General features: G+C 35.4%; 1 protein-coding gene and 1 long non-coding RNA gene across 3 annotated transcripts in view; one reads left to right on the top strand and one right to left on the bottom strand.

The window, feature by feature from the left end:
* Window positions 1-1,206: 1,206 nt before the first annotated feature.
* LOC125656934 (uncharacterized) lies at window positions 1,207-10,468 on the top strand. Its single transcript, XR_008796822.1, has 9 exons — window positions 1,207-1,389; window positions 1,561-1,594; window positions 5,127-5,223; window positions 6,752-6,846; window positions 7,200-7,858; window positions 8,015-8,047; window positions 8,199-8,311; window positions 10,069-10,123; window positions 10,257-10,468. It is a non-coding gene; the product is annotated as an uncharacterized LOC125656934 (long non-coding RNA).
* A 5,686-nt stretch (window positions 10,469-16,154) lies between these two features.
* LOC125653286 (pleckstrin-like) overlaps window positions 16,155-19,117 on the bottom strand; it is a 17,121-nt gene continuing 14,158 nt past the window's right edge. For both annotated transcript variants that reach the window (XM_048882661.2, XM_048882662.2), the window contains exon 10: window positions 16,155-19,117. This exon is cut by the window's right edge and continues 914 nt beyond it. The gene's annotated coding sequence lies outside the window, so the exon portion shown is untranslated.

The raw sequence follows: 19,117 nt of genomic DNA on the forward strand, positions 1-19,117 counted from the left end.
CCAATAAATGGCAGGGCCGTAAATTAACCTTCAATTTGGAGGAGGCAGGAAATTAGGCACATTTTGTGCACACTGAACACGTTTCGTGCAAAATCCTTGATTCTAGGGCCTTCTAAGATGTTACTTGACTAACTCATTCTAAAAGAAAGATTTGGAATGCTTTTTAAGGGAGGTATCATGTTCTTAGTTATTAGAAACAACATAAATTCTAATGAACTTTAAATTTTAATTTTTTTTGGCTCAAAAGTTGGAGGAGGCAGCTGCCTCCTCCGCCTCCATGTAATTTACGGCCCTGAAATGGAGACCTAGGCTTCGCGCTCAGGGTCATAGCACTGGGGAGTCTTTAACATACCAATGCCTGCTGCGACACGGGACCTCCGTTTTTTTATGCCATATTCGAAAGACCAGTGATTCTCACTTCGAAATGCCGAGAGTTTGGCGAAGGAGCAATCACGTCTTGAGTTTGACGCGGCAAAGCACGAAAGATACTTTAAAGCACGACTTCCCGGTTACGAAGCGAACGTTTTATCACCGAACGTCCGCAACTGCATTAAACGTGAAAGTAATTTGGTTGGTTAGTTGCATATTGTTTAACGTCTCACCTGAGACTTTTTCACTCATATGAAGACTGTCGCCATTGCTGTTGAAAGGTTGCAAAATTTAGGCTTATGCTTAGCGCTAATGGCCTTTGAGTAAGAAGGGATCTTTATCGTGCCACACCTGCTGTGACAAGGAGACTCGGTTTTTGCGGTCTCATCCGAAGGACCGCCCCATTTGGTCGCCTCTTACGACAAGCAAGGGGTACTGAGGACCTATTCTAACCCGGATCCCCACAGGCTCCGTTTTAGGGGTCTCGTCCGAAGAACTGTCCCATTTAGTCGCCAAAGGGTACTGAAAACCTATTCTAACCCGGATCCCTACGAGACGAAAGTAATTTGAGTATAAACTTAAAACCGGAGGTCCCAAGTCATACATGTAGCCTTGACTGTCAAACAACTCTCAGTATTTACATCATTTTGAGATTTGCATATGATGCACAAGTACGTGTACATTAATTTGAAATTTGTATGTGTATAGATTTTATTGAAGTGAAAATGAAAATACGGTTGATTCAAAGAAATTAGAAATTTCCCTGATTGTCCCATAGTCTAATCTTTTGTTTTTAATTATTGTTGATTATAAATGCAAGATTTTGACAACTACATGCACGACCATGAAGCATGTGTCACGCTCCCCATGTGGATGGAAGTTAAAGTAATTTACATATGTCTGTAGCCAACTAGTAAACTTGTTTACTCTGACTGCTGTGAAAAGTTTGAAATGGAACCACGAAGACAATGGCCGATATTTGTGTTTTGTAGTTTTAATGCTGTTCTTCGATCGCAATCGGTAAGTAGAACTTCTCACCCACCTTCCTCGTGTTCCTTGTCACTTGTCTTTCGATTTTTCTTAACTATTATAAATCAAATTTCAAGAAAATTGTATCGCTTTTAATTTTTATTTATTTAAAAAAAGAGAGAGAATTTCATAGGAAATACATGTATTTCACATACATTTCAGACGCATGAAGTGAATTCAGTTCCATCAACAGTTCGTAAGTAAAATGACAGTCAGGGTGGCTTAGTGGTTTAAGCGTTCACTTCGTGACCGGGAAGTCGTAGGTTCGACCCCGCTCGTGCCCCGCCCACGTCAAACTAAAGACGTAAAATGGGTGGTGATTGCTCCTTCCCCAAACGCTCGACATTTAAAAGTGAGAAACACTGTGTGTTTGCTTGCTGTTTTGATATTTATCTATTTAATGGGACCTTAAAAACGGAGGTCCCATATTCATGTCGCAGCATATACATACATAATTCTCACTGCTACAGCCCTGGATGCCATGAGTAGGACTAAATTTGTGACACCCCACCTACAGTCTGACATTTCATTATAGGTAAAAAAAAAAAAAAAAAAAAATATGTATATATATCGAAGGTACGTAGAACAAACATTATTAGAAGAAAAACGTGTTGAATGAAATTAAAATATTGAATTTGATATCTGTAGTCGCATGCGACACCAATCCATGTCAGTGTCTGATCAAGGTAAGCAAAAGGACAAGATAATTCTGCAGTATTCAGGTGAAAAGGCATTCAAATATATAAATACCTCGCAATACTTACAGGTTATAGACTTTGTATGGGAAAATATGACGACCGAGTTTTTTGGCGCGTAGACGGACCGAGCTTGCGAGGTCCGTCCGCGACAAAAAACGAGGTCGTCATATTTTCCCATACAAAGTCTATAACCTTTTTATTATATACTTTCAATTTCATTTAGAAACTAACAATAATTTTATTTTTAACAAGAACTTTATCGGTTTACCTGTGTAAAAGATGAAAAACACGAAAAATTTGAAAATTAACGGCGTAGAAATTTGATTGTGACGTAATGTTTGCGGGCCGGAATGTTTCCGGGTATATATCGTGTGATATATGCCCGCAAACTTTTAAAGAAAAAAAGAAGAGATGAAATTGAAAGTATATAATAAATGGCTTTACGCATGGCGTTAAACAGGGAAGAGATTCCCCCAGATGTCAACAATTAATTTATATATACATGTATTTTATTTATAAAGCAGCAGATTTTTAAACTGTTAAAATCAAAATACTGCTTTATAGATATATTCAAATTAATTGTGGACATCTGGGAAAATCATTAAAATTCTATAATAGACGTGTATACAATAGAGAAAATGTCAGCATAGGAGTTACCACCCTTGACAACTTTTTTTTTAAAATTACATAATATTGATAATTGATCATTTATAGAAAATATACACTTCTTCAGTATCAAATAGATTACCAATTTTTTTCTATTGTACTCATGGAATAAAATTCCTCAAGCGCAAAGTTTGATTAATTAAAGATTTTGCAAAAATGTATGACATCACATGAAAATGGGTTTACCTTACATAGACGAAATGCCGTGTGTGTGTAAGAAAGTTTACAAGATAAATTAGAATAAAATTCCCCAGTGTAATTTTACTTTTTTTTCATCATTCTAACTCAGTGCGCGAAACAAGTGACAGATATAGCAGTACATGTAATGATTAATTCAGACAAGCATTAATATGCAATCTTTGCATCTGTCCATTCACTGAGAACTGATTTAACCATGACATTAACTGTGTGTGTTTGTAGTGTAAACCAATTTATCAAGATAAACTGAACGCCAACGTTTTTGTATCTATCGTTACATAATTTATTTGCGACATACTATTATCATAATAATGATTTCATTAAGCTTTATAGTGTGTTCTGCACGATTAATTTTTATACAACATGTCTAATAATATTTGATTCGAAATTCATATTTCATTTTGGGTTTTTTTCTTTCTCTCTTTTTCTGAAAACAAAATATCTAAAAATATAGTTAACTACACTTATTTGTTCAATGTGTACTTTTAAGGGACACATTTACGTGCACTCCCCTGTAAAAGTATACCCCCTAAGCTTTGTCATCCAAACATAAAGAATTCGGTGAAGGTGAATTAGTTTTTAAGCTATCAACTTTTCTAACTTCTATGCATGGGAAAAAAATGCTTTTAAAACAGAACAGTGGAAAGATTATTTATAAAATAATACAGTAAAGATGTTTATTGATGGAGATAGAAAGACGTGCGCATGCGCACCATATCAAGGTAAGCGAAAACGCAGCACGAGAGATACCGTTTTAAACGACGCGAGTCTTTGCAATCCCAAACACATCGATGTTTTTACGTCTGACATAGTCACGTGACTGTCACTTGAATATTATGATGACCGAGTGACATTTACCTTTCTTTGTAAACACAGACTTCTTGTTAGACTGATTGCATATTAATTAACGACTCCCTCTTGAAAATATTTCACTCATAAGGAGACGTCACCACTGCCGGTGAAGGGCTGCAAAATTTAGGCCTATTCTCAGCGCTTATGGCCATTGAACAGGGAGGGATCTTTATCGCGCCACATCTGCTGTGACACGGGGCCTCAATTTTTTGCGGTCTCATCAGAAGGACAAGCAAGGGGTACTGATTGAGGACCTATACTAACCGGACCCCCCACGAGACTACTTGTATTTCTTGTTGGAACAGTTGTAATGGTATAAGGCACGTTAGATATCCTTATATACATGTATACATACTTGCGACAAATCAAGTTCACTGTTTTTGTGACGTCAGGTGAGCTTTTGTCTGAGCGGGAGAGGGCCTACATAGGTTATACCTGTAATAAGCGGGAGAGGGCCTACATAGGATATGCCTGTAATAAGCGGGAGAGGGCCTACATAGGTTATACCTGTAATAAGCGGGAGAGGGCCTACATAGGTTATACCTGTAATAAGCGGGAGAGGGCCTACATAGGCTATGCCTGTAATAAACGGGAGAGGGCCTACATAGGCTATGCCTATAATAAGCTGGAGATGGCCTACATAGGCTATGACTTTAATAAGCGGGAGAGGACATACATGGGTTATGCCTGTAATAAGTGGGAGAGGGCCTACATAGGTTATGCCTATAATAAGCGGGAGAGGGCCTACATAGGCTATGTCTGTTGCCCGATCCTATTGAGTTTCTCAATAAAATATGTTTAAACTCCAAAAATTTGTCTGATGCCTGTCGCTGTTGTCTTCGACGTTGTAATCTTTTCACATTTAAATTTAAAACCACAGGACAAATTTCAATCAGACTTGACATAAAGTAATCTTTGGTAAAAAGGATTCAAAATTATTGAAATGGAGACTAGGTTCACACCCTCCGATAGGGGAGATAAAACTGAACAATGGATGGGTCTCTTCAAAATCCTCTTATCAGAATTTACATGAAAGCTTAAGAAAATCTCCATCATATAACCGAGACAAATGGCTTCTTTTAAAATATACAGAATCAACTGCTAATTTTTGGTCGTAGCGTACGATACCAAGAGGAATTTAAATGTACGGTTGCTGAAAGGAAACTGAACATTTTAACCTTGCTCAGTTCGTATTCTTCCAAAAGATATTTGTAGATTTTTCATCTCAAACAAATTGATGGTAGGCAAATGAAGCTATGTACACATATATATATAAATTATGTATATTTGAATATTTTATTCCTTTCGGTCTAGATCGGGTCAACGAAGTACCGTTGCGTCTTGATGAATATTCCTTTGATCCACCGCTCAAAATAAAGCGTGTCATTGAAGCGAAAGAATTAAACTCAAGGTAAGAAATTGATGATGCGCGCGCACACTTTCGGTTTTTGAGGTTTGAGTTTTTCACTTTTTGCTTGTCAAGAATTTAAAAACGGATTGAAGAATACAACAATAAATTGTATTGAAATCAGTACCCGGTAGCTGATATTTAATTAATTTCATATTAAATATCGGGAAATGAAGGTCAAAATGTGCATATTACATGACGATTGTACTACCCGGTAATAAAACCTACAAACTCTGATGTATGAAATCCAAATTTATGTAAGAGTTGAAAATGTAAGCATGTCTTGTAAAACGAAATTGTTTCGATTATTGAAGTCAGCATACTGACAGTTTTGATGTTGACATTTGTCTCCTGGGAAAATGTCTTTTATCTGACACCGCCATGAAAAGGTTACTTTTTCCTTTGAAGTGCCTTTACTGCCTTCTGGTGTTCCTTAGTTATTTGGTGATGTGTATACATCATCACGTTATGTGCTTCTCTCACCATGTGATGTGTTTCTCTCATTACGGCACGTGCTTCTCTCATTATGTCATGTGCTTCCCTCATCACGTCATGTGCTTCTCTAATCATGTCATGTGCTTCTCTCATTATGTCATGTGCTTCTCTCATTATGTCACGTGCTTCTCTCATTATGTCACGTGCTTCTCTCATTACAGCATGTGCTTCTCTAATCATGTCATGTGATTCTCTCATTATGTCACGTGCTTCTCTCATTATGTCACGTGCTTCTCTCATTATGTCACGTGTTTCTCTCATAATGTTATGTGCATTAATCATCATGCCATGTGCATTTATCGTTATGTCGTGTGCATCTATTATTATGTGATGTGCTTCTTTAATTATGTGATGTGCATTAATAATTATGCAGTATGATATTCTGTCTTTATTTGATGTGCTTTTTTTTTTTTTGGTTCGTTACGTCATGTAAAGTTTTAGATAGAAATATATATAATTGGTATCGATATGCATGTCACAAAAATAAAGATATTTGAATTGTTAAAAGATAATATGTACCTATTACTATCAGCCGCAGGATTCGCCGATCTATTGGTGGTTGTGTTAGAAAGTGCGCATGCGGAAATGAGAAATCACTTTTATTGTTTCGGAATTCTTTATCAATGATATGTATGAAAGGTGAAGATAACGAACAGTGATCAATCTCATAACTCCCATAAGCAATACAAAATAGATAGTTTGGCAAACACGGATCCCTGGACACACCAGAGGTGGGATCAGGTGCCCAGGAGGAGCAAGCATCCCCTGTCGACCGGTCACACCCGCCGTGATCCCTATATCCTGATCAGGTAAACGGAGTTATACGTAGTCAAAATCAATGTGCCAAGAACGGCCCAACAATCGGTATGAAACACGTCAGACAGCATTTGACCCAATGATATGTGTAAAAGTTCTGAATAAAATATCTTAAAACGATATAAATTATTCTTTTTTAAAAAAAATAGCAAAATGTTACTATTTTAAACACCAAATAACAAAACTGCTGATAATAAAACTCTTAAAGTCCTGTTTACAGATTGCATGTTTCACGGAATGAGCGACTGAACTGGGAGGATCCGGAGAAAAGACAGAATGAATATAAATTATCAATGACGAGACTTCTAAATCAGGGTATCGTAAGCTTGTTCACCTCGCAAAAGCAAAACTAACCATATATATATATATATATATATTTTTAAAAACTCTAAATGACAGGAATCCATGCAGATCTTGATGTTTACCAACTGATTCATTCGAAAATTGTTAGAATATAATTCATATCTTGTATATTTTATGTTTATATTTTGTAATTTACTACATGTATTATACTATGAACCGTAAGGATTGAAACCAATAAACAATTAGTTGCAATATACAACTACCACATCGGTACAGGAACGTTTGTTTTTAAAGATTTATATTTTTTCAAATAAAATAGAAATTGAGTTTCTTGTTCTGAATTTTATTCATTTATTACTTTACAGGAAGGGGAAGCGCCCTAACAAATTTTGCGGAGACGGGAAGGTCTTCGTTATCCAAGGGCAGTGGTTTTATCACGAATCCTATTATTATCAAATATCTGTGAATGATACCAAATTATTTGAAATTCAATTTATCAAAATGATTTGATGGTCAATCTATCATTATGGCGATTTAAATATATGGAATGTGGGGGAAACAAATTATCTATTCCAGTGTGCAGAAAATGATGACGTATAGATACATGTATGTAAGAAATAATTTCATTCATGAGAGCATGAACTGCAACAATTGACGTCAGCATACCTCATGAAGCATGTTAACTAGCGATCCGTGAAAAGTATACCGATGTGAAGCGTTGAAGTTCATACCCTCATGTATTTTCAAAAATGAAATTTGTCTTATTTATTTACATTCTACTTTCATTTCTGTAGGAATTTCCAGTCCTTAAAATAAACGTACTATATTTATCAAGATTCATGCCTTGTTCACGACCGCATCGCATTCATGAGGGAATGGCTATCATTTCATTTGGTAAAGATATCGATTCGAAGACAAAAATATTTGAAATGTAAATATAATAAAATATTTGCAGGTAAAGGCATACTTATATCTCGTGCTATGTATCGTGAAAAAGACACCCCAAAACCACTACAGTTGATAGGTAAAGAACACTATGCATTTATGTTATCAAGGCAGTCGATAAAGTTTTATATCACCATTCATTTATGCTCGAAGATTTTATCAAATAAAAAAATGTCTAATAATTTATTCATTTAATTCCAGTGTAAGATATTATCTTTTTTTTTTTTTTATTCAGGTAGTTTCCACGACCCTGCTCAGCACCCGTTTAGTAAGTATAATACATGCACTTGAATGATTCTCTTACGCCCTCATTTCCTCATTATAAGAATATTGAAATACATCTCTAATTTTTTTTATGTGATAATCCTGATTTAATTTTGAATTGGAGAAATAAGAACGACATGGAATCTATTTTAAAGCGCTTGGGTGGGAAAGAACCACTCCGCAGCCTGTAGCCATCACCAGACCAAAATCCAGCGAACTAGAACCAATATCCAGCGAACCGGAACCTCGATTATCCGCCGCGAAACAGGTGTGAAACCAGGGTCAATGTCTTATCGGTATACCTGTATAAAGGAATCCTCATTACTATTTCTTTTCAGTTGTTATTATCATATATTTTAACCAACGAAAATGAACATCAAAGGCAAACTAACAATTGAACTTGGATGATTTCAGCTTCTCCGTCGTCAACTTTCCATATTTATGTAGCAATATTCCATTATTACCTGCATATAGTGTTTATATCTCTCAACTGATTCGATACGCAAGATCTTGTTCTGCGTAAGATCAGTTTGAAATCGCAAGCAAGCTACTGTCAAACAAATTGATGTTACAGGGGTTTCAACAGCCTCGTTGAAAGTCAGCATTTTGCAAATTCTATGGTCGTTTGCCAATACAAGATATCGTTGGGTCAAATGCTGTCGTGTTTAATACCGATTGCTAGGCCGTTATTCCCACACTAATTTTGACTACGGATTACTCCGTTTACCTGATCAAGACGTATGGCTCACGGTGGGTGTGACCGATCAACAGGGGATGGTTACTCCTCCTAGGCACCTGATCTCACCTCTATTATACTCAGGATATAACATGTATAGCTATGTTTACAGTTAGAGGTACAGTTGTACTTCTCTAAAGTATTTTGCAAGTCCCCCTCTCGAGAACTGAATTCTATCAAAACATATACTTTAATTAAATACCAAGAATTACTTACTTTATTTTAGTTTATATAGCGACGTTTAGTACCTTGAACACGGTGGTCACGAATCACATTAAGCGTTGGCACGAGTAAACTGCATTGTCACAGCTTTGTGCATCTTCACAAGTCAAGGTAGGTTATTGATTCGTTACCTCGCACTAACCCTTGATATCAGTCTCCATTCAAAACAAGGGTTTGGGACAAAGGAGGACGCAATAAGCTCAACTTAAATCAGCCATTGAGATTCCTTGTTTAAGATGCAAGTTTGGTAAGAGCAATCAGAAAGTAAAAAAAAAAAGGGGGGGGGTCTTACGTAGGGTACTTCTCTCAACATCAAGAACATTGCGTGTTTATTAAATATATGTAACGTAATTAGTAATTCACATTTTCACCCCTTAAATGTTCTACAACTATTTATTGATCTATTTCATAGTCAATTTTAAATAACTTTGTTGAAACACAATCGAAAAACATTCTTTGACAATCCATCGTTTTCATGCGGCAAGTATTCTGAAACTTCGTCTAAATGTTTCTTCAAATAAAATGAATTTCCGAAAATCAATCGACGGCAACAAATTCTACACCATGTTGCCGTTGCCGTTGCCGTGCCATGTGTGTTTAGTTTCGTTTTCGATCGAATATAAAAGCCGTTGTCTGATTGGCTCCATGCTACAGGCTACAACACAAATCATATGCTCCGACGCGACCGAGTCCATGTTTTGAATAGTGACTGATGTCAAGGCCAGGGTTAGTGTGAGGTAACGAACCAGTAACCTTGACCTGTGAAGATGAGCTTTGTGGGGCTTTCCCTACAGCTGGCAACGCTCTCTCTCTCTCTCTCTATATATATATAGAGAGAGAGAGAGAGAGAGAGAGAGAGAGAGATGAAGTAACCAAAAAGTACACTAACCAATATTGTACGGGTGTACCGGGGTATTTAGGATTTCAGAGACCGACAAGACTCCCCAATATTTCTTTGCCACTGTTGTCACCTACAAATCCTCCCAAAATTGATTTTTTTTTTTTTTTTTTTTTTTTTTTTTTGCAAATCGTTTTGTATTTTATTTCTTTTCCATTCGTAAAAACAGGAAGAAGACACGACAAGACAACAACTAAGAAAAGGTACAGAGAAAGGCTTAAAAGGTAATCATATTTATTGTTAATATGGAATATGACCTTCGATGGGGGGACTTGAGTTTGAGAGACGGCGTGTAATGATTGGAGTAAGTACTATAGTTTGGTACTGTTATAAAGTATATTTTGATTTCTGTTTTAGACTGGAGCTGGAGGGATAACGTCTCTAAATCACAGAGGTTGAGTGTACCAAAAGCAGTGTTCAGATTCACACAGACAAACCCACTAGAGCAGTCCTAGAGCCGCTCCCTCACCATCATGTCATAATGTGATCATGTATCGAATGTAATTTATGTAATTTCTTTTATTGTTTCATTAAAAACACGAGAAATATACATGTTCTCTATAAACATATTGCTATTTCAAGCAAGTTTTTGGTAACTACTCATTTAAGGATGCTTCCCACTAGATCAACACTGCCATGTCTAACGATCAGACACGAGACCGCTTCAAAGGAAAATTGTGAACGATTTGTGTCCGTTCGCAAGCACGTTTTTCCAGTTTTGCACAACATTCTATTAAAACCTGGTTATTTAGATATCGTGTTGATGGATGAAACCGGACTTCGTGTGTGTTCCAGATTTTTGATTAATTTCATTGTGCGGTTACGTAAGATTTGTCTTGAAAGCAAGTCATCTGTTCCATTCCATGCCAGTATGGAAAGTGCAAATTTTTCAGCAATTAATTCTTAAAAGTGCATCTTGCTAAATCTTTCATTTTATTCATAACAGTCGTCTACAACCTTGTACATTAACATCTTAACATCCCACACACGGCGGTATCAACACCCCACACTCATTTGTATCAAACACCCCACACACATAACTTAACCATCCAAAACAAGGCAAAATCGCCATCAAACTCACGGCAAAAAATCGCCAGGGTTGTACATAAATCACCCATCCAACATACGGCAAAATTGTCAACAATCTCGTACATATATCAACCATCAAAAGTACGGACCACATTAAGAGGTTTGTACACAAATTATCAACCAACATACACAATGAAGAAACTTCAGCAAGTTAAGTATCTTACGGCAAATACGTCACTACTCACCACACAAACGACAAAAACGTCATTGGTCTTTAACATCAGACCACCACACAAACGGTACTAGCCACAGTTGGCAACTAAATCAACCACCCCACTCATGCCAAAACGTAAAGAGACTGGTGACTAACAAACCTATTAACATTTTTTAAAAAGTCACCAAACTTGTGTCTAATTAAACTACTACACCAGGTAAATATGTTAACAGACTTTTACACTAACCACATCAACACGGCAAAAACATAAATAACATTTTGTATCGACCATCAGTGAAACACGACGCAAAACACTGCGGCACTTGTATTAAATCAACCGTCCCATACATGACATCACAAGACTTGTGTATCAACCCAATCTGATTAACGTGGCCAGAATTTTGCTAATATCAACCAACCAACACACACATACCAACAAATCTTAATACATTAACAGCCCACACATGGAAAAAAATCTACAGGATTGTGCATTAAATAAGTCAAATAACTACACACACACACACACACACACAACACACACACACGCACACACAACCTTCCCCAGCCTTAAACATATATACACGGTAAAATATTTCTATGCACACTTTTACTTAAATCAACAACACACACACCACACATATCGCCAGTCTTGTAACTAAACCAAACATCCTAAAATACATTGCTAGATCCAATAACTGTTCTACCAAACCACTATCTTTGTTCCTTACGAAAATATTAACAGCTGTGAAGGAGAAACTTCAAACGTACTGTGCAACTACATTTGCTTAAAGTGGTGTAAATCAAATAATGTGGATTCTAAATAATTCTTAAGAGTTCTAAGTTATTATGAAATCACAAAACTTTTCTCAAATCAACAACATCAAAACGTATAACTTTTCAACACGTTACACGACCGTTCGTCACGATAAATTAAAGCCTAGACTTTTTGACATCATAGACAACAAAAATGGAAAGTGGAAATATTCACATCTAGTGATCAGTCATCAAAAAAAAAAAAAAAAAAACACTCTGATACCACGCACATTACTCTGAAGTTGAAATGAATATGCAGGAGTTCCTCATTGACAATATCTTCGTGGTCTTTGGCGATCTGGTCTTCCAACAGTCAGTTGGAATTCCCATGGGCACGAATTGTGCTCCTTTGTTAGCAATCTCTCACCAGAGGGCGTATTACGCTGCGCTACAACACCTCTGTCAACGTCTGAATGTCAAGATTCTTGGCAAACCTTATTTCTACCTATTGCATTATAAAGTATGATTTTACAAGTTTTAGTGTTAAGCTTAAAATCTTACAGTAAGTTCACAAAAACAACGAATTCCATGATTATTCTAGTATTATTGGATGAATGAATGAATGAATATTTATATAAAACCTTTCAGGTATCTCATATTTACCAGCTTCTGCGTTTATAAAATTCAGACAAGTGTTTGATTTGCTTAGATATGATCATTACAGTTTGATATGCTAAGTTAGTTTTAATACGTTTTGATATGATTTTTAGACGTTGACAGAGGTATTAGTGGAGCGTAGCGGGAACGATAACTCTGGGTAGAGATTGCTTTGTTAGCTGTCCTGTTTTTATACTCTTATGAAACAGAATTTATTAAAAAAAATTCTACGTGAGAAAAAAACTCTCTTGCCGTGGCCTTATATTCGACATTTAGATAGTTTGACGACGTATTATATCTATTAATAATAATATTTTTCATTCAGATGTCGATTCGATATATCCCTCTGAACTCGAAACAAAAGACACCAAAGAGTCGTCCACTTCTGCTTCATACTTAGATATTTTATTGGAAATAGATATTAACGACAAACTAACAACTCAATTTTCCATCGTCAACTTCCCATATTTATGTAGCAATATTATACATTTATTGCATGATAGTGAGGGAGATATGAAGATTTATTCACCCAAGAAAAATCTTATTTCCCGAGGGCAACGCCCAAGGGGAATATGATTTTTCTTGGGTGAATAAATCTTCATATCTCCCGAACATTCATGCAATAAATTGTTTATTATACCGAAACAAAGCAAGACTACAAAAGTGCGTTTGAAATTGGAGTCATTTATACATTGTATGTAGCTGAGATCGTCCTAACGGTGAAACCGCGTCGTCAACGTATTACGGTAAAAGGTACAAATAACGAAATACAGTGATATGATAACCAGTTTTTGTATTTCCATTCTCCTTGAATGCTGATTTACTTGCTTGTTTTTGTATCAACCAAAACCATGCGATTCAATCAGATTACGCGTTGCATAGAATGTTCATACTGAGGTATAATAATCCATTATCACCTCCATATGGTGTATATCTCAACTGATTCGATACTGCGTATGGTCAGTTTTAAATAGATGTAAGCTACTGACAAGTTGATGGTGCATGGATTTCAACAGTCTCTTTTAAAGTCAGCATTTCGCAAATTATACGGTCGTTATAACGATCTAGTTCGTCAATACAACCTATCATTGGGTCAAATGCTGTCTGACGTGTTTCATATCGAATGTTAGGCTGTTCTTGGCACACTGATATTGACTACGGATAACTCCGTTTACCTGATCAAGATATAGGACTCACGGCGGGTGTGACCGGTTGACAAGGGGATGCTTACTCCTCCTAGGCACCTGATCCCACCTCTGGCATATCCAGGGGCCCGTGTTTGCCCAACTCTCTATTTTGTATTCCTTATGGGAGTTATGAGATTGATCGCTATTCGTTATATTCACTTTTTACACTACACTAGGCAAAAACATAATCAGGCTTGTACCTAAATTAATCATCCTACACAAGGCAAAACATCATCAGACTTATACAAAAAAAAATACCCATCATCATCAGGTTTGTGCTAAAACCTTTAAATTAACCATCCTACACTGTATATAAGGCAAAAATGTTTAGTTTGAATGTTATATTTGTAGCATTTGATGCCAAACTTTTTCACCAAGACATGTACGCTCTCTGATGAAGATCGATTGTATATTGCTCAACGTCTCATTCCAGAATTTTCCACTCATGTGGAGACGTCACCATTGCCGGTAAAGGGCTGCAAAATTTAGGCCAATGCTCGGCGCTTACGGCCTTTGAGCGGGGAGGGATCTTTATCGTGCCACACCTTCTGTGACAAGGGGCCTCGATTTTTATTTTTTTTTTTCGATCTCTCGTGAAGAATAATTATTTTAAAAGACAGCCATACAAATTATCTGGTTTATCAATATTTATTAACTATACTTGTACATCATATTCCATTTTTTGCATAGACTTCTAGATTCATATTTTCAGGGCATGCATGTACTTCAAACATCAGTAAATATGTACTTGAATTTTGATGAATTTCATCATAAAGTTTATGCTAAACTAAAATGTTATTTAAAAAGAAAATGACTTCACACATCGACCGTGAAATAACATTTCAATTTCGTTCTTTGTGAGTGCTTCATTCTTAAATATGAGGTCACTGACAAAGAATCAATGGGTACTAAAATATTGAATTGCTTTCATTTTCCTTTAAAAGAACATTTTCCACATCTAAAAAACACACAAAATACTTGACTGAGATTTTAATTCCATACTACTCTTCGAAAATCAGAAAGTCATGAACCTTAACATTCACGTGCATCTCGGTATCAACAAGAGACATGTGAACCTCAACGGTTGTCCGAGTATCATGCACATTTTGAAATAATTTCCAAATCTAAAATGAAAAGCATGGCCAAAAACAGAACTTGATCATGTTGATTGAAAGTGAAATACATACAGATGTATAGTATATTGTTATAGTGTATATGTGCGCAGCATTTTCATACAACCGCCCTAATCTTCACGGTTATGTGATCTGATGATTTTTAAAGAAAGTATAATTTACATGTACAATGATACTACCAGTGACTATAATTCGTACACACAAATTACATTCCTTTACTGTATTTCTTGGTATTTGTTGTAGATTATTCATATCAAACAACAATCTTATAAATTATTGTATTGGGAGATAACTGTTTGAACTTGTACATCAAATCCTTTTGATATTTTGTTCATAAGTATGTTAGATTCGATCTTCACATTTTTTGTTTATAAAATGATTGCACAGTACTTACACTTGCATTACATGTCCTTGCAGTCAAACATTCTATCATTTGGCATACTGTGTATTCAGTTTGAACTGCGCCCTCTCATTTTCTGCGCAAAAACCGGTTAAAGTACGACGCTTAAAATAGACATTTACTTTGAAAAATTGTCTTCCTCTAACTGTTCTTAGACTACTAATATGCTCTTTGAAGAATTTTCTTTTTCTCTATGTAAAATTATTGTGAATCGCGTCATGATACATCCAAAGGTTTATGGCAAATGAAGAATATCTTGGTCAAAGCACATGACTATCTGGGGCGGATCCAGGAATTCCAGTTAGGGGGGGGGGGGGGCGCCACTTTATGAGGCAGAGGGTCTGGGTTTATGGATTTATAGGGCTTGAAATATGTCTCCTATTTAAGTCATATGTACTATTTTCTATCATTTTTAATAAGGTGAAATTAGTAAAATTACGCAAATTTTAAGGGTTTCTGGAAAAAAATTAACTTCCCCCAATAAAGTAATTCAAGAAATCGAAAGATTCTGTCATTTATTTCTCCGGGAGTGGAAGAAATTATTGCCTCTTTTATCGTATTTTTCTACACAAGATACCACGATTTACCTCGATTTTGAAAATATTGGGGGGGGGGGGGTGCAAGTTTTGAAAAGATTACCAGTATTCATGTTGACTTCAAAAGAAATGACCCCCCCCCCCCCCCAATAACTTGGCGTAGTATTGAGAAAATAAAAAATTTAGCAAGGCTCTGGATGACAAACGATGGTAAACAGGCACAGGTTACAATGAATCACCTGTTCTTTGAGGTTTGGCTCAACTCAAAAATTTTAAGGGCTTATAATATACAAAATGTACAATTTGATATTAATCTAAACATTCGTTACAATGAGAACACACTATAGATGTTACAAACTTTTTACTGTTTATTATCATAAATGAACAATAAGAAAAGCACCATAACTACATCTTGATATTGCACAGCAAAGAACACTGGTTAAGAAATTAAAATTCTGGTGCATCCAACAAAAATATAAAACAAAATAATTTTCATATACATACATGTACATTTAAACAAAATTCCCCTCACCCATCAACTTTGTAGACTGACCAGAGGTTATCCTGAGACATTTTCCATTATCATTGATAGAAAAATCTGTTACTAATTCATTGTCTGTTTTACTAAATACTGACATGAGTATTTGTAGGTGTCACACCTACCCATGTCAGTATCTAGTAAAACTGTATTACAAATAGACAGCAGATCCACTTGAAACAAATATTTAGGTGAAAAAGTACACAGACTATTAAATGCTTTTTTTTTAAAATTCTTATTCTCAATTTTCGTAATACATGGCTACAGCCAAAAGATTGAACAGGAAACGTCAGTATTCAAATAAACTGCATGTTTGCAAATAATTGGAATGAATACGCTGGTTTCGAGATATATCCGAGTTATTTCCCTTTGGAGAACTCTCGTACATAGTGAGGCGCGAAACAATTTGTTTACATGCGGGAGTGGGACAAATATCCATCACTGTGTAAGTGAATGTACTCAGTAAGTTTCTCAAAAGCTGTTTGATCCCCCAAATTTGACTGATACACAAACTAAGTAAGTGATAAGTATTCAAGGAGTATTTAAATACATAGAATTCTTATCATATCACGTTATTTCGTTGCTCATAAGTACCATATCTAAGATATTACTTGCAAATATGACATTGTTTCTATATTTCCACTTCGGTAAAACATTTCTTTCGATAGTATTTAGTATTTCCCACATTTACACATTCAAAGAGAAGCCGCTTTTACTACATTTAACTATCTTCCTCATTCACTGTAGGTCTACTCTGTCCCACTTAGGCATTCAAATTTCCACTAAATGCACCTCCTACACAGAAGAGTTTGTATCTCAAAACTGGCGTATTCATTGATGTTTATAAAATGTTCTATATAGCTGACCCTATATTGAAATATGTCATCGTTTGTCAACATATAACAAATGTAAGACTTTTTTGAAAAATATATATATACTACATGTACATTGTAATTCATTAAATTTTGAGAAAATATCAAAAAACCCTAAAGTGACTACATGTTAATTAGTGTATATAAAGTTGATGCCTAAGATTTTAACATATACATATAAACAAAAATACTGAAATTAAAAAGCATTTTTATATGCTATAATAATTTAAACTGAACACCAAAAGGCATTTACATGTACGCAGCTACACTGGAATAAAACAAGATCTTGCTAATACATAAAAAAAAAACAGAAAAAAAAAATGGATTATTCCGACAATAATACGTTATAATGCTGTGGGATTTCTTTGTTTACACTACTGTCTTTCTGATATATTATACTCGGTAGTCATTTACAAATACTACAATACACTGCATATATACATGTATCAAACTAATCTAACTGTATTCTAACTATATAAATCCTGCACGATAAGAATCAGGTACTACTAGAACAAGGTACTACATGTAGTAAAATTAAGTTCACTTATCTAATCTATAATGCTATAATTAAGTTCACTTATCTAATCTATAATGCTATAATTAAGTTCACTTATCTAATCTATAATGCTATTCTTTTGATCTTGGGCCTGAAAATAGCTTGCGTTGATGCATGTCACCCACGATTTCTAATCGTAACACGGTCTTCAAAGTTGACTTTTACACAATGACCGACACAAGGAGAGTGTAAGAATTTTTTGAGAACCATTCTGTACGCCGGCGTACATCTTGGACATGGCTATGGTGGGACTTTATCTACTGTGTATTGTTTTATTCATTATTTCCCAAATCTAGGCACCACATAGGGTGCACTCAACAGGAATGTTACACATATTTCTAGAAGCAAAAAACTAAGCACAGTGTTATAAGTTCACACAAATATAACCTGACTTTATGCGTGCAGCCAGTCATGTCAGATTCAATACATGAATTAATGGGCTAACTGATACAACAGAATTTGAAGAAAAGTGAATGAAAAATTAAAATTACAGATACCATTAAGTAAACAACTGCTTTTAATATGGCAAGATTTTTTCCCCCAAGTACACCACAATGTAGAAAACACATATGAAAATGAAAAAAGCAGTAAATTAGATAAAAATAGTTATATAAATGTACTCACAAGTCAAATATAACAAAAGCACCGAAAAGCAGAATATCGCCTTGCAACTGAACATACTAATTAATGAAACGCCACATCCACATTTTATATCAGCCGGTTACGCATTCATACACACTATTCTATGACAGTATACCTCCTCCTATCACAAAGATAATAATAATTAGTATATTCGTGGTTAAATAACAAATAACCATACTCTTTAGACTATACGACTCACAAAGTCATCAAACTGAGTAATGTTCACAATGAAATGAGTGAAATATTGAAAGACTTCCAAGATACTATTATACTAGAATATAATGCATATCACATTAGAATGGTTTATACTATTGTTTAGGTCTGGTTTCACTGAGATCTTTACACAGTTTCTCTCTTCACATAAAAACATCCAAGTACATTTGTCGGTTTACATAATTATATTCCATGCAGTAAACAATATGGTTTCGTGGGAAGTTTTCTAACCTTCCCGCAATGATCTGACTAGTGCAGCTACGTATTAACAATGCCCATACAAATGGCAAACACATGGGATGATCTGGTATATTTCTCAGTAAGAGATAAAATACAAAATTATTGACAGCTTAATTGTGTCAAATGGTGTGAATTTAACAATATTAGCTATCAAAAAATATGTTGCAGTGTAAAATGCAGTGATGCCATACAAGAGTTATGGAACTTTGGACTTCTGAGATTGATTAAGGCTGCAACATTGGCTCCGG

Source organism: Ostrea edulis, chromosome 7 (assembly GCF_947568905.1).
Source record: "Ostrea edulis chromosome 7, xbOstEdul1.1, whole genome shotgun sequence".
In the NCBI taxonomy this organism is placed as follows: Eukaryota; Metazoa; Mollusca; class Bivalvia; order Ostreida; family Ostreidae; genus Ostrea; species Ostrea edulis.